This window comes from Anabrus simplex, chromosome 7, assembly GCF_040414725.1.
Source record: "Anabrus simplex isolate iqAnaSimp1 chromosome 7, ASM4041472v1, whole genome shotgun sequence".
NCBI classification, from domain to species: domain Eukaryota; kingdom Metazoa; phylum Arthropoda; class Insecta; order Orthoptera; family Tettigoniidae; genus Anabrus; species Anabrus simplex.
Genome location: NC_090271.1, coordinates 68,991,439 through 69,003,716, shown reverse-complemented (window position 1 = coordinate 69,003,716; position 12,278 = coordinate 68,991,439). Strand labels below are relative to the sequence as shown.

Here is a 12,278-nt window from a genome sequence, read left to right as displayed (position 1 = left end):
CTTGTGGGCTGCCGACAGTGGGGTTCGAACCTACTATCTCCCGATACTGGATACTGGCCGCACTTAAGCGACTGCAGCTATCGAGCTCGGTAAAGTGCATATTATTATTATTAAGATTATTATCAGCCGTGGCCTTAATTAAGGTACAGCCCCAGCATTTGCCTGGTGTGAAAATTGAAAACCACGGAAAACCATTTTCATGGCTGCCAACAGTGTGGTTCGAACCTACTATCTCCCGAATACTGGATACTGGCCGCACTTAAGCGACTGTAGCTATCGAGCTCGGTAAATTGCATATTCTAGTAATAATAATTATTATTATCATTACCTATATAAATAAAATCTAAACGAGCGTGTGTCAGTACATTAACTGTTTTGGCGAAGGTTTCGTTCATTTATCAGTTTCAGGCCATTTGCATATATATTGGCTTTGGTGTCTGTCTGTACGTCTGAGTTCTTATAACTTGAAAACTACTGGATATATTTCTACCAAACTTCATATTTAGAATCCACCTGTCCTTGGGTAGATTTTAGTGCCAATATTGTTTCTAAATCACGCAAATGACTGGGAGTTTATACGAAACCGAAACCGTGATTTTGCACTCCCACAAAATAAACACAACAAAACTTAATGAAATTCTACCTGCTGTCATGACATTTCAATGTCGGTTTCAGGGTTTAAGTAAAGAGCCATTTTTCTCTTTTCGATAGAACAGATAATAAAAGGTGCTTTCGTCAGCGATCGGATTGATGAGTCTTCGGCAACAGGGTCACACACGGTTTCAGATGAACAACAATAACCTAGAATTATGGCGAATTACGCAAAATTACAGATCAGGAACTGAGCCGTTCAAAAAACTCTGTATTCATCCTCATTGTGTCTCCATGGCTTCTGCCATTCAGACAAATTATGGCTTTGACTTCAGTCTGCCAATGCACGAGTTTGTAACTGAACTACACCGCACAATTGTATGAAGTCTTAAAAACAGGGGAAATTGTAAGGTGAAGTTCTATAATATTATGCTTGTACGTGTATTGTTTCATTTATGTTGTCATTTTACTTTGTCGCGTGTTGTTCCACCATATTAATATAAGGTTCCTTAGGTTTTAGAAAATCGCTTTGTTATTTTATATGAAATTTGTAGGATATTAGATAAAATTGTGGAATATAGTTTAGATATAAGTACCACCATATTATTTGTAGTTTATATGACGTAGTTGCCACTGTAAATGGGACACTAATTCCCGTCGTGTGCAATAAATAAATAAATAAAGAAGGCTAAACCCAATTGGCATAAGGAAGTGGAAAAGGATCTGAGAGATCTGCAGATTACCGAAGTCATGTTAAAGAATGGTACAGCCAAGACCTTGACCAAAGACAAAACTAAGAAGTTCCAAGTTAAGATCAACACCAGAAAGCCGATTCATATATCAGAGAAGGAAAAGAGGAGAACATCAGTTTTAATGACGAACTACTGGGAGAAGAAAAGAGCACAGGCTTCTAAGAAGTGATTGATCTGACGTACCCCAAAGGTGGGTATTTCGAAGTGCAGAAAAATAAATAAATAAATAAATAGATAAATAAATAAATAAATAAATAAATAAATAAATAAACTACAGCCACTTGCTTCTGTAGAAGAATATCAGCTTAACATGCCGTATTAAACGTTTGAATGCAGGGATGTAACTTCGCATAAGTTCATGAAGGAATCGTGAAATCTACTACCAATTCCCGTATGAAGAACGGGTATATATGGTGGGTATTATCATTAACATCATCATCAGCATCATCGAAAATCCCTTGGATCCAATGAAAAATACTTCGCTGGACTCCCAAGCACTGCCCAGACATGAAAATTTTAAATTCACTGGTTCCATGGTGAAAAATATTGGGGGAATGCGATGAGGATGTAAATCACAGGATCGGCGTGGGATGGCGGAAGCCGTTGTTTTGAATCCCGGATGAGGAGATGGTGGATTGATGCATGTATCAGCGCCAATGGAGGCATTTTGAACGTTTTGTGTAAGAAGGAGTTGCACGCAGTAGCTGGTACGTTCTGTAATAAATTGTGCACCAAAAATGCATACTGTGGTGCACCAGTGATATGTCCACAAAGACGCACACAATATGCTGTCAACTGTGCACACTGTTTTATTTACAAGTTATTTACAAATATTCTACACACATTAGTGAACCGCCATATTGACAAACATTTGGCTGCTACAGTAGCATGTCACAACCAATTACCAACATAACCAATTCACATACTTGACTTCAAACACGACTTCCACACAAGTCTCATTAAAACTACTCAACTCTACTCCCAAGACTGCCTCTTTACATACGTTTCCTGGCCAGGTTTCTAGAAGAATATGATAAAACATGTTTTCTCGTAATACCGAGTCTCTGCAATAGCCTATTTACAATGTAAGGAAGTTTCTACACAATTCTAGTCGCACATTGCGTTGTTCTAGACTTATTACAGTGTGTTGCACAATGTTGCACTGGTTTATACATCATATACACAGTTAATAATAAATTTGATACTATTAATTACGTATTCCTACACTAAATACACTCATATTAATATACCGGGTGGTACAGCTGCCCCTATTTTTTCCCGAATATATGTAACCAGCTAGGACGTAAATGCCTCTTAGTCCCATCTTGCGCAACACCTTACAGCAATGTTATGTGCAGTTAACCCGATGTAGACTTCTCCGCACAATGGAAAAATGGTACACGAAGCAGTAAATGAGGTCCATCTCAAAAACACTGTACCATTTTATGTAGAGCGGTGTCCAATACTCTACTAAATTTTACGAAATGTTACTATACTGTACAAACCATAAACACGCCTATAGCTGTCGGTAGAGAATTGCGCACCTAATTGGTCCAAGAGGCCATTTTCTTTTGATAGAAAGGGCGGTCGCGGTATCATAGAAAACGTGATAGGGTAAGACCAATTACAGACATGTCAATGCACCACCATTTTGTACAGTCTCATCACATCGAAATTGATAGAAACGTGTTTTGCACTGTAGTTTATAATCTGTGGCACGCAAATGCTGTACAGCAGATGTGATAGCTACTATTAATTACTACCGTTAGAGCGATCAAAAAAGGCATAAAACGAGACCATAAGGCTGTATCATCATCATCATCATCATCATCTGTTTACCCTCCAGGGTCGGCTTTTCCCTCGGACACAGCGAGGGATCCCACCTCTACCGCCTCAAGGGCAGTGTCCTGGAGCTTCAGACTCTTGGTCGGGGATACAACTGGGGAAAATGACCAGTACCTCGCCCAGGCGGCCTCACCTGCTATGCTGAACAGGGGCCTTGTGGAGGGATGGGAAGATAGGAAGGGATAGGCAAGGAAGAGGGAAGGAAGCGGCCGTGGCCTTGTGGTAGGTACCATCCCGGCATTCGCCTGAAGGAGAAGTGGGAAACCACGGAAAACCACTTCCAGGATGGCTGAGGTGGGAATCGAATCCACCTCTACTCAGTTGACCTCCCGAGGCTGAGTGGACCCCGTTCCAGCCCTCATACCACTTTTCAAATTTCGTGGCAGAGCCGGGAATCGAACCCGGGCCTCCGGGGGTGGCAGCTAATCACGCTAACCACTACACCACAGAGGCGGACTCATAAGGCTGTAACTCATCAGAAACTTGTCGAAGCGGGAACTTCCGCTCTCCTCGTGAATACAGAGTTACAAGAATGGCGCTTATACGTTGCAAATAGCTGCGCGGAATTACGTATGGAAGACGTACCTTGAAGCAAGAAGGGTTCCAACCATTCTTGAGTCATGCATTTTTTAATGTCATTTCGTATTCGCCCAGGCATCGTTTACGAAGACCTTTCTGAAGTCTCCGATATTCTTCTACGGAAGTTATAATAAACAGGTATCATAAATATCGCCACATACGCACCGATTGTGAATACCACCTGAAACATAACGTTGGACTCATTCAACCAAGTAACGCGTAGAAAATGGTTGCAACTATTTGGGCGTAAGAGAGACGCGATTCTTTAGTTCACTGTGGTGTTTGCACATTCGAGTTCAGAACTTTTAACAACAACGATCAGTATCGAAGCGATAGCCTAGGTAAATACATTAGTACAGAGCTACGAGACCAATTCTTTGTCGCCTGCAGTGGCTACATGGCACCATTCGCAGCGATCATACGATATGTTAGCAGGCATTTAGAGTTCGAATGTAGTTACGAGCTTTTCAATTTTATTTTAATATTATACTTGTAAGGCCATTCGTAATAAATATTTAACGTTCTTAAGTCTCAAAAGTAATTTGCCACCTTTACAAAGAAAGCATACATACGAAAGGAATAATAACATGCGACTTCCATATGGCAAACGACTACAGGGAATGAAGCGCAGTGCACGTGTTGTCAACATTCTGACCCACCCATTCAACCAAGCAACTGCGCACGTTCGACTAGAAGACCAACTAACAGCGGTCTACACTTCATACGTAGGGCACATGAAACAGCATATCGTAATCCTAGCAGCAACGTATGAGCACGTACTGTACGGTTAGCACGAAAGCAAACATTATGTATTCACGGGATGATTATGTGAATATGGTACTACTTTATGGAGAAGCAAGGCAAAATGCACGGGAAGCCAGACGTTTGTATCAAGAACGATTTCCTGGACGAAGGCTGCCAACTGCAGATACATTTCGACGTGTTGAAAGACGGTTGCCGCCTCTGTGGTGTAGTGGTTAGCGTGATTAGCTGCCACCCCCGGAGGTCCGGGTTCGATTCCCGGCTCTGCCACGAAATTTGAAAAGTGGTACGAGGGCTGGAACGGGGTCCACTCAGCCTCGGGAGGTCAACTGAGTAGAGGTGGATTCGATTCCCACCTCAGCCATCCTAGAAGTGGTTTTCCGTGGTTTCCCTCTTCTCCTTCAGGCGAATGCCGGGATGGTACCTAACTTAAGGCCACGGCCGCTTCCACCCCTCATCCTTGCCTATCCCTTCCAATCTTCCCATCCCCCAGCAAGGCCCCTGTTCACCATAGCAGGTGAGGCCGCCTGGGCGAGGTACTGGTCATACTCCCCAGTTGTATCCCCGACCAAGAGTCTGAAGCTCCAGGACACTGCCCTTGAGGCGGTAGAGGTGGGATCCCTCGCTGAGTCCGAGGGAAAAGCCGAACCTGGAGGGTAAACAGATGATGATGATGATGATGATGAAAGACGGTTGCGTGCAACGGGGTCATTTCATACATTACCCCCCGTTCGGGATGCTCCAGTGACGTCTGGAAATAACGACGAAGCTGTTCAAAATGCAATTGCATACAACCCGCACACAAGCTCACGGGCCATAGGAAATGAACTGAACATCAGTCATGTATCTGTACTGCGAATATTGCACCGCCATAAATTCCACCCTTTCCATCAACAGCTGCACCAGGAACTTCACGGAGATGACTTTCCAAAACGGATAGAATTTTCGCAATGGATATTACAAAGAGTTGAAGCTGATGCGAATTTCTTAATGGACATTCTCTTTAGTGATGAATCCAGATTTCACAACAACGGAACTGTTAATCGTCACACCTTCCATTACTGGAGCGTTGAAAATCCTCACTGGATCAGGGGAGCTCGATTTCAGGTACAATGGGGCGTCAACGTGTGGTGCGGGATACTAGGTGACAAGATAATTGGACCATATTTCTTCGAAGGAAACCTCACGGGACGACGCTATCTAGAGTTTCTTCGTGAGTACCTCCCACTCTTATTGGAGGATGTGCCCCTTATGACACGATTACGGATGTGGTTCCAGCAGGATGGAGCTCCCCCACACTGGTCGTTGGCAGTACGGAACCACTTGCATAGGACATATCCTGGACGATGGATTGGACGAGGGGGTCAGGTCACATGGCCAGCTACATCACCTGACCTTACTCCACTCGACTTTTTCCTCTGGGGTTATTTAAAGGAAAGAGTCTATGAGCAGGAGCCTGAGAGCCCGAATCATTTACGGCGGCTCATCACGGAAGCCTGCAGGCAGATTCCACCACATATGTTGCAGCAAGCAAGAATGTCTCTCCTCCACCGTGCTCAGATGTGCATTAACGAAGCAGGTGGTCATTTTGAACATTTGCTTCATTAATCGAATGGCCATGCATAAGACCATCGCACCGCTGTCGGTACAATCTCACTTTATTGCAAATAGCTCTTTTAAGAGCTCCTTAAAAACAAACATAGCTGAGTACCTGCAATATGAGAACTGATCATGATTTAGATTTGTCGTCAACAACACGACTCTCACGAACATCAACAACGCAATAAAAATATTCGTCGTACACAGGACTCGAACCGCCTACTAACGAACACCGGTACTCACCTCTAACTTTTCGCAAGCTCGGCTATCACGGGTTGCTGTTTAGCACTGTTGTGTTGCTGCTACTTCTAGTCATTCACCAATAATATTCTCTGTACAGGACGTTTCTGCGACACATAATTTTCACGATTCTTTACCATCAATCGGTATTTTATCATTAATGCTGATTTGCTTGACACGAATAAACGAATTATGAAAAGCGTTGTAAAAGCAGACATTGTAGTGAGTAGTCAAGGTCAATATTTTTAGGTTCGACTATAATCTGCGGGTTGCATAAAACTGCGTGAATAGGGGCAGCTGTACCACCCGGTATATTTCTACAGCAGATGTTTCACGACATAACCTCACAAATAATACGATCATGATTATACCAAATAAAGTTCATACACAAGTACGTAAATAATAATAATAATAATAATAATAATAATAATAATAATAATAATAATAATAATAATAATTATAATAATAAGGGTTAAAGAAGATTATTTTCAAGTTATATTAGTCTATTACACTTGCGTCACCAGAAATTAGCAACGTCGAGTGCATTCCTTAAAACCTCAAGCAGCTCTTTCTCAGTACATATGGCAGGATAGAGATGACAACCTAGCAGATGTTTCCCATGATTAATGTACTGCGTAGACTTGCAGTAAGTAACTTCTAACACGGAAATAAAGTGTTTCCGGACTCCTATCCATATAACATATTTTCTTGTTCTACGTCTGAGAAATGTATTCTGGAAGTTTCTCCATACCTCACTGTTACACAATAGATATGTCGAGACTTTAGTCCAAAGGCTGGAATGATCCCCAACCGAGGCATTATCAACTCTCACAAACAGCTGAGCCATCACTGAAGATGTGCATTAGGAAAATGAGCAGTGATAATCGAAACAGACTTTCAACATATTAGGTCGTGTTACGTATATGTAGTACGTGTTGAAGAGATGTTTCGATTACAATGCGGTCGTGAAAATTCAATATTCATTGACATGCCCCACAACGGGCGACTTAAACGCACTCTACAGTGTGCTAGCAGCAGTGCCAGACCTGTAGCTCAGATCCTTTCAAACAGAACAAAGATGGCCTAGGCCACCATAGCTCAATTGGTAGAGCACCCGACGCGAAATCGGGAGGTTGTGGGTTCGGATCCCACTGGTGTCCGGCTGGCCATTTTTGTTCTGTACTCAACATCTCTTCAACACGTACTACATGTACGTCACACGACCTAATACGTTGAAAGTCTGTCTCGATTACAATGCGGTCGTAAAAATTCAATATTCATTGAGCAGTGATACTTTGTCGTTGTTTTCCTTGCAGAACTAGAAGGTACTATTACACACTAGTCTCCCAAGCCCATACAAATGTGCACAATAACTGACCCTGTGAACCAAACTGTTACACCGTCTATCACAGGCATCGGCTGCATGAGGAATGGTATAACTAACAGGACTCATACCTCACTCGCTTTCAAATTGTCAAAGCCAAAGCTGAGAGAGACAGATCTATGAACGCAAAAAACTTTCTGTAGCCCATTCCAGACGATATGGCGTATAGCAAACACTATATCTCACCATCGCATTGAACCCCGGACGTGTTTCATGCATGTATCAATGGCAACAGTAGGCATTTTGAGCATTTGGATTTATGGAACACGTGAGTGTATGTTTAGGAATGAACCGGAAGTATTTTTCAGACTTTCCACAAACCTTATGGAATGATTTCGAATGATTCTTGCTTCCATACTGCTCTGAGCCGAGGCACATGCACTTAGAAATATCACTCCAGGTATCCGTCACCTAGCGGGAAAAGTCACTATCTGGTGTATTGTAAAGTGCAGTTTTTCTGTTCCATTACCATTTACAAGTGTGATTCCCCTATACAATGGCTGGTAAAGCGATAATAAGAGAAGGAATCGCAGGTAAGTAGAAAACTGCCCTGTTGCTGGACTTTCTTTTTTTTTCCTATTTGCTTTACGTCGCATCGACATAGATAGGTCTTATGGCGACGGTGTGATAGGAAAGGCTTAGGAATGGGAAGGAAACGGCCGTGGCCTGACTTAAGGCACAGCCCCAGCATTTTTCTGGAGTGAAAATGGGAAACCACGGAAAACCATCTTCAGGGCTGCCGACAGTGGGATTCGAACCCACTATCTCCCGGATGCGAGCTCACAGCTGCATGCTCCTAACAGCACGGGTGATGGACTTTCAAAATAAAGAAAATGAGATTTTGAATTGCATTGCATTGCACTGCGTTGTATCGAGTTCGCATGATACTTTCTGCAGAAGTCACGTAATAATAATAATAATAATAATAATAATAATAATAATAATAATAATAATAATAATAATAATAATAATAATATAATACCGGGCGAGTTGGCCGAGTGGTTAAGGGCGCGCAGCTGTGAGATTGCATCCGGGAGATAGTGGGTTCGAACCCCACTGTCGCCAGTCCCGAAGATGATTTTCCGTGGTTTCCCATTTTCGCACAAGGCAAATGCTGGGGCTGTACCTTAATTAATGCCAGAGCCGCTTCCTTCCCATTCCTATCCCATCGTCGCCATAAGACCAATCTGTGTCGGTGCGACGTAAGGAAAATGGTAAATAACGAAAATAATAATAAGTTTAGTCCCATAATGAGGATGGATAACACGCGTTAAAACATGTTTTCAAGAGCAAGAATGTCAAGCAATGTATCCAAGGAGTAAAAAAAAAAAAAAAATTACTGAGATTGGAATAACATACGATATAATGCAAGACAGAACAACTTTCAGATGACTGATAAAAAGTTTGAAGTGTTTCCAGGCGAAAGAGAACAGGAAAGGTTATAATATGTGGACACAAGAGAGAAGGAAACAATAAAGTGAATGGAAGAAGAACTATTGGAAGTCAAGGAAAGAAATATCAAAATGAATGCACAGTGTTACGTTCCTTGGTATTTAAATGGCCAATATAATAATAATAATAATAATAATAATAATAATAATAATAATAATAATAATAATAATAATAATAATAATAATAATAATAATATCGTGATCTCGGATACTGTACGCAGGCGTTTTGATTTTACGCATTAAGGCTACCAGCCTGTCGATTTCAACGTTCCCTCTTACTCCATCAGAAGTCAGAAAAAGAGACGTCTTTTCGCCATATATGGTTAATTTTTTTTTTTTTTGCTAATCACTACGTATGTCCCTAGAGATCTTTTAAATGCCGACATAGTACAATATGGAATGCCGAATGGGCTTTTTCCGCCATTCAGAGATAAGGCTATCCCTTCCGGGTTTGGACCCGTGATCTTGAGATCCGAATGCCGTCACTATGCCATTAATCCACTCAGGGAGCTATGATAATAGTAAGAATAAATATTAGTAATATTATTGTCATCGTCATCACCATCAAATAAAGAATACGTATGTATTTCAGTTGCCAACACGCCGTAAATGAGGATATTTTTACAGCGGAATATTATACCAAAAACACGTAGTATCTAAAATGTGAAACGGTACGTCAATGGATAGATTTATCTAAAAGTTACAAGAGTTTAAAGGAACCTAAAATGAAAGTCGTAGTAAATTAATCGCATGACTGATCAATACCCTCACGTTAACCTGAACTTAGCACACGACACTAATAAAGTATTGTTCAACCTGGGTACACAGGTAAGACTTTAGGGGTCGCTACTGCAACATATCAAAGGATTCAATAACAACCCTAACAGCGATTCCTTACTATCTTTTATGTCTTACTGAAACAGGTGGGAATGAGCTTCGTTCAGTGCCGTGAGCCACCAGCGCTCGGTTTCGTAGCAATTAACATAACATAGGACCTGTACTATTACTAAAACAATATAATCTGTAAGATAACCTCATAGGAAATGATAACTGCAGTTTTCCTCAATTAATGCACAACAATAATTGTAACAAGAAGCAATCTAATTGAATTTCTGTGCGTATATTTGAACGACTATCATTCTGTTGTAAAGTTCAAAAATGCTGGACTTTCATTGGCAGTGTGGTATCCTGGATGTTTTACAGCTCTGAAAACAGTGGCTATTCGATAAATAATAATTTGTACTTATAAAGTGTTTGGCTTTATTTAAATATTTTACCCCAGAAAATGCAATATCACATCGAGACACACTCCCAAAATATGTGAAGTAAGGCTTACCTTCGATCGTAGTTCACATGCTGAAACTTGTATTGTGTGCTTTTCTCAGCAATTAACTTCACTCAAAATCATTGTCAGGAGGGAATCTGATTTGAAACGACAACGTTCGTAGTGGCCTCAGAAGGAAAGTTTATTACCTCTTAACATGGGGGTGAAACTTCCCGGAAGTTCAGAGATTGCATTTTTGAAAGAATTCTTAAACATTATTTGATGTTTAGAAACTATATTGTAACTCGTGGTCAACACAACATACATTGGCCTAGAAGAATAAACATGGTTTCAATATCCGAATAAAAAGTTTAAAAATGTGACAAATTTTTGGATGTATGATAATAAAAAAGGATTTATCGAACTGTCCTCGGCTCTGCAGCACGTGTCCCAAGACTTGAAACACACTGCACAGTGCACACATCCGACCCGCACGAGCTGTGGTCATCAACTGAACACGTGCGGGAGTTGGCGGTCGATCCCAGTATCCTGACAACCCCTGCGCATGCTCGGACGTTCCGACAGGTTGCAGGACCGCCTGTTGCACAGTAGGTATTTGAAGATAACGAACTTTGCTACTATCTACGTATATATCACCACACACGTCCATCATGAATCGAATTCTCCAATTACGTGTGATAGATTCAAAGGCAATATTGTTGTTACTAGTAAGGAAGGATCTAGGGATATGATACTCAACATCTCTATGCACTTAGTGAAAGAACCATCTGTCGGATAAAATACGTAGTTGTAGAGATCGGGACGGGAAGTTTATACATCCGTAGCGTAAACATACTAACGTCAACGCTCATTCAGGTGCCACATACAAATTAACATTTATTTTGGCTGGCATACATACATGCATGCATACATACATACATACACACCAGCGTTGCCAACTTCCGAAAATTGAAAAACCGTACAGAAATGTAAAATAAACCGTATTCTTTATCGTAAACCCATACAGTGCTAAAATTCACTCAAATACACTAAAACTCAATAGAATGTGTGCAAGTAGCAATAATTTCAAATAGGAATACTTAACTGAAACGTACGTATTAGAAGTAATAAAATACAACATAAATATTTTGCCCTTTCTTCACAAGTTGGATCAGAACGCAGCCACTTCCTATTCTGCCTATACTCTCCTACGACTGCCTGTACGTTTATTTGTTACGGGGTTACCCGTGGACCAGCAGAGGTGAAAGAAGGTGCCGGGGTGAATGGGTCTAACTACAAAATCAAAGTTAATTTTAAACTTTAACAAAGGTTATATTTTTTCTTTTTAAAAAATACAACAAAACAATGTAACAGGTACCAGTAGCAATAAACAAGTCTAGGAAAGACAAGATTGGTGGTATAAACAGAACTTGGGCTTCAAGCCCTCACTTAACAATTCCTCAGCTACACACTTAACTTTACAAAGATCATAACTTTACTTAAGTGCAGAAATCCCCTAATACCTGGAGCACTGGCTCCCAACTCACAATATTAAGCCTTCAAAAGGCATTCAGTAATCTTACTTTGAAAAAGAGCTAACAGGCTCTCAGTTTTCAAGCCTATTCAAGGCAACACCAAAAATATCTTACATGTTTTGGCCTTCCATGGCCCAGTTTACAAAACTGAAACAGGGGTATCTTGTACCCAACTTATAGGGCCTTCGTGTAAAAGAAATAACAGTTAAATAAATGGCCCGAACACAAAATGAAAGAAGGCGAATGCTTGCACTCCTCGATGTGACTTCTTAAAAC

General features: G+C 41.1%; 1 non-coding gene across 1 annotated transcript; it reads left to right on the top strand.

The window, feature by feature from the left end:
- The first annotated feature begins 7,455 nt into the window (after positions 1-7,455).
- TRNAS-CGA (transfer RNA serine (anticodon CGA)) lies at positions 7,456-7,532 on the top strand. Its single transcript has one exon. It is a non-coding gene; the product is annotated as a tRNA-Ser (tRNA).
- The last annotated feature ends 4,746 nt before the right edge of the window (positions 7,533-12,278 follow it).